Genomic DNA, 5,000 nt, shown 5'->3' on the forward strand with positions numbered 1-5,000 from the left:
CGCCTGCGTGAGGTCGTAAACAGAAAGACCCGCCGTCTCCGAATAATATAACACACGGAAAACTTAAAAAGATTCTCGAGGCGCTTGCGTGAGGTCGTACACAGAAAGACCCGCCGTCTCCGAATCCTATAACACGAAACCGCTACTATTAATAATAATAATAATAATAACGATATGTGAGGGAACTTGAGCTGAACACATATCGAAAAAACTAAAAGTTACAGTGGAAACCACGTGTAATGAGAAATGCGATCGAGGCGCCTGCGTGAGGTCGTACACAGAAAGACCCGCCGTCACGATCTCGTATTTCGTATTTGCATCGTGGAAATCCAACGAACGAACAATATAATATATAAACTAAAATCTCTAAAGTGCCTCGTGTCGGAGAGATCACTGCTCACACCTCTTCTATATTTCGTAGTTGCGTTGCGTAGGCCTCACCTCCTAGCAACGGGACATAAGGAAGACTGCTCTTTGGGATCGAACGAAGCGTCTATAACGAGTCGTCGACGAGAGCGAAAGAACGCGAATAGCGAGCCGCAGAAAAAAAGGATACCGAATTATATATCTTCGAAGGTTCTCTTCGAAGATCCATGGATACCTATATCTGCGCGTCTCCAGCTATCTCGCGCGTCTCTCCAAACTCTCGTCGTTCCTCGAAACGTGCTTCCTACCCAAAGGGCGTTCGTTCTTCCTATGTCGTTTCGTTGTCGTTCGTTTCAACGGCGAACGATATACGATGTTCGACAAAACGAAACCACGTTGTACGTTCGTACTCGTGGATCGGGTAACCTAGAACGAAAACGCATTGCGTGGATGTTGGCCCGAAAAGATATATACCAAGGCGAGTGATGGTAAAGAGTAACGATTCTTAACTAGACGAAGTTGGTTCAGAGGGGACCGCCGGCCGTCTCTCTATCCTCGCGAGTCTAATGCCTCGTTCCGTCGCTAGAGTTTTTCAAACTCTGCTTCTGGCTATCGGGAAGAATAGACCGCGCGCGAGGAAGAGGAACGACGACCGTGCGCGTCCCATCGATTTTTTTTATTTTTACCTGAACCACCGAAGTCGATTCAGAGGGGACCGCCGGCCGTCTCTCTATCCTCGTTGTCGTGAGTCATATGCCTCGTTCCGTCGCTAGAGTTTTTCAAACTCTGCTTCTGGCTATCGGGAAGAAACGACCGCGCGAGGAAGACGACGACGACCGTGCGCGTCCCATCGAATTTTTTTTTATTTTTACCTGATCGACGGAAGTTTCGTCCGGTTCGTCTCTTTTACCATCGTCTCGTCGACCCGTTCAGAGGGGACCGCCTGTCCATATCCTCGTTGTCGTGAGTCATATGCCTCGTTCCGTCGCTAGAGTTTTTCAAACTCTGCTTCTGGCTATCGGGAAGAAACGACCGCGCGAGGCCGATGGCTGCGAGTCCCATCGAATTTTTTTTAAACGCACGCACACACATACACCTGAACGGAGATGCGTTCCTTTTCGTCGCGATTTTTCGCGCTTTAGTCGTCGTTGTCGCCATCCGTTCGGAGGGGACCGCCGGCCGTCTCTCTATCCTCGTTGTCGAGAGTCTAATGCCTCGTTCCGTCGCTAGAGTTTTTCAAACTCTGCTTCTGGCTATCGGGAAGAAAAGACCGCGCGAGGAAGAGGAAGGACGACCGTGCGCGTCCCTTTCGAATTTTTTTTTATTTTTACCTGAGCGACCAAAGTGGATTCAGAGGGGACCGCCGGTCGTCTCTCTATCCTCGTTGTCGCGAGTCTAATGCCTCGTTCCGTCGCTAGAGTTTTTCAAACTCTGCTTCTGGCTATCGGGAAGAATAGACCGCGCGCGAGGAAGAGGAAGGACGACCGTGCGCGTCCCATCGATTTTTTTTATTTTTACCTGAACCACCGAAGTCGATTCAGAGGGGACCGCCGGCCGTGTCTGTATCCTCGTTGTCGAGAGTCTAATGCCTCGTTCCGTCGCTAGAGTTTTTCAAACTCTGCTTCTGGCTATCGGGAAGAAACGACCGCGCGAGGAAGACTACGACCGTGCGCGTCCCATCGATTTTTTTTTACCCGAACGATGGAGATGCATATCGGCTGTTTGCTTCGAATAACTGGACGAGAGGAACGAACATATATATATATATCATGGGCTAGCCACCGTGCGCTTTCTTCGCGAGATCGTGTGCTGTACAGAGGATTCAGAATCGGGTGTTATATCCCCGTCGTTTCCTGACGAACGGAGCTTCGATCTCGTTGGTTGTTATATATTATAATGCACTTTACGCCCGGTCGGCGGGCTGCGTGTGTCGTCGCGCAGTCCGTCCGATTTCGTTTTCGAACGTATTTTCGTGTCGTCAATCATATGGCGACTTCCGCGCGTTCGATTCCCGTTGGTCGGACGTTTGTCGGATATCGGCTTCTTTCGAACCGAGAATAAGAGTACAAAAACCTGAGTACACAAACAAAAATCCATGCATAAACGATTACCCTGAACGGTGGATCACTTGGCTCGTGGGTCGATGAAGAACGCAGCTAATTGCGCGTCAACGTGTGAACTGCAGGACACATGAACATCGACATTTCGAACGCACATTGCGGTCCACGGATACAATTCCTGGACCACGCCTGGCTGAGGGTTGCTCACGTAAACCTAAGACTGCTTGCGTTGCGTATCGTTGCTCTCGGTCCGTATCTCTCTGTTCTTTCTTGCCTCGTCGACAGCCCGCCGTCGTTCGTTTTATCTTTAAACGAACGTTTCTGAGTCGGAGGACGAGCGCCAAGCAAAAGAATACGAATTAAAGAGCGGTCGAGGGCTCGTACGCGACGTACGAGCGATTGTTGGACGTTCGTCGGCGTTCGTCGCTGGATCGTGTGGAGACCGGCGTACGCATGCTCTCGATACAAATATATATGAAAAATCTATCGCGTTCACGGGAGACTCGCAAAACTACCTCCGTCTCTTCTCTGTCCCTTCTTGGCTTGACAACCCGCCGTCGTTCGTGTTTTACGAACGTTTCTGAGTCGGACGAAGCGCAAGAAGAAGGATACGAATTAAAAGAGCGCGGAGAGAACCGTCGTCGTCGACGCGGTTATCGAGATACACAGAGCGAGTTTTCTTCGTGGCCGATTTTTTTTTTCTTTTTGTATCAGCCTCTGCTACGTTTTGTTAGTCTTCGATAAGCACGAATGACCGCGCCCCCGACGTCGTCTTAAATGAATTTTTGGCGAGACTGAGAGAAAGCAAAAATATTTTTGAACAAAGTCAGTCGAGAGAGGAGAGAAAAGAGAACCAAGATATTAAAACCTAAACCTAAACTTGGTGGCGTAACGAAAAACTGTGTGCCTTAAAGAAACACAACCGTCTTTTCATCAAGATGTTTTTACTCGTACAGCCCCAGGGATCGAATACCCACTCCGTCTGTTCGTGCGGCAGAGATGTATTCTGCAGGCGCGAGACGACTGACGAGAAGACAACGAGGACCGTCGCATCGATGGGTCGTCGTTGCGTTTTTCATCCTCTGTGCTTTTTTCTGTTCTTCGCGAACCCAGAGAAAGCCGTAGATCCGGGAACGGACACACGAGATTTCTTCGAACGCTGATGACTTAGGGAGATGATCCCCAGCGTTGCGCGGAGATCGGAGAGTACGCGTACATGTATCGGGACGAATTTTTCCCCGTCGGTCGCGTATCTCTCTGCCCGCGCGCCTGGCCCAAAGCCACGTTCGTCGGAAATCAACGAAAAGTGTGTTACGATCTAGCGTGCGTCTACGATCGGCTATATTTAAGGGTGACGAAGAAGAGAAAAGCTCACGGTGTTGCGCAACGTTTCTGTACCCGATTTTAAGATGTGCATGTGAGTCCGTTACAAAGTTGTTCGGATCGTCGAAAATAGTCGTTTTCGTCGTCGTGCGAAAGAGAATAATCTCTGACATTGGCACGGAGAGATCGCGCAGAGGAAGAGAACGATCCTCTTTGGCGAGGCTCGAGAAAGACTAACGAAACTTGATTAGAGACGAGGTATACACGCGCCGTACGTACGACGTACGCGCGTGTGATTTTTTTTTGCTTTAAGGCGTTTCGGCGCTCCGAGTATTAGAGAAAAAGAGATCGTTGGTCATCCCATGTCTCTTCGTCGTCTATCGCTGGACCGCGCATCCTAACGTATCGCCGGTCGTCCAGTCCCCGAGTAATAAATTCACCCCGTTGTGTACGTCTCGCGCTCGCTTTTCCACTTGCGTGAGTTCCCGTGCGTTTTCGTCGTTGGTACAGAGCAAAGAAACCGATATGTTATATATATGTCGCGTGTTCGATCTCTGTGCCAGCAATAACAGGCGAAAACAAGGAACCGCTGGAATCGTCGAGAAGAGAGAAACGGCTACGGGAGATATATTATACATAACACGTATAATATATATATATTATACAAAGAGGACGGGCGTTAAAAACCGGAGATCGTTACGGGTGTCTTGCGTGAGTCTTAGCTCGAACATGATACGACGAACGAAGTTTAAAAGGCACTTTGGCGAGATGCATAAAACGTTTCTCGATCGAGATAGAATATACGGTTCTCGATTCTATTCGAATTATTTTTTTTTTTATTTTTTTTTCTCTTTGAGGCGATTCTCGGAGAGAGAAATAAAAATAAAGACCCTCTGTCGCATTGTTATCAAACCGTCTTGCTTTTCTCGAATCGCGCCCACATGGCACGAAATTTTTTTTTCTTTGAAAAAAAAAATTGTCACCGTGTCGTGACGTTGAAGCGACCTCAGAGTAGGCGAGATCACCCGCTGAATTTAAGCATATTACTAAGCGGAGGAAAAGAAACTAACAAGGATTTCCTTAGTAGCGGCGAGCGAACAGGAATTAGCCCAGCACTGAATCCCGCGGTTCCGCCGTTGGGAAATGTAGTGTTCGGGAGGATCCGTTTATCCCGTGACGTCGAACCGCGTCCAAGTCCATCTTGAATGGGGCCATGTACCCACAGAGGGTGCCAGGCCCGTAGTGACCGGA

The 5,000-nt window shown here is 49.0% G+C and overlaps 1 non-coding gene across 1 annotated transcript; it reads left to right on the top strand.

The window, feature by feature from the left end:
- Positions 1 to 2,474: 2,474 nt before the first annotated feature.
- LOC139997511 (5.8S ribosomal RNA) lies at positions 2,475 to 2,629 on the top strand. The gene has a single exon (XR_011802882.1). It is a non-coding gene; the product is annotated as a 5.8S ribosomal RNA (ribosomal RNA).
- The last annotated feature ends 2,371 nt before the right edge of the window (positions 2,630 to 5,000 follow it).

Source organism: Bombus fervidus, unplaced genomic scaffold (genome assembly GCF_041682495.2).
Source record: "Bombus fervidus isolate BK054 unplaced genomic scaffold, iyBomFerv1 scaffold0099, whole genome shotgun sequence".
NCBI classification, from domain to species: Eukaryota; Metazoa; Arthropoda; class Insecta; order Hymenoptera; family Apidae; genus Bombus; species Bombus fervidus.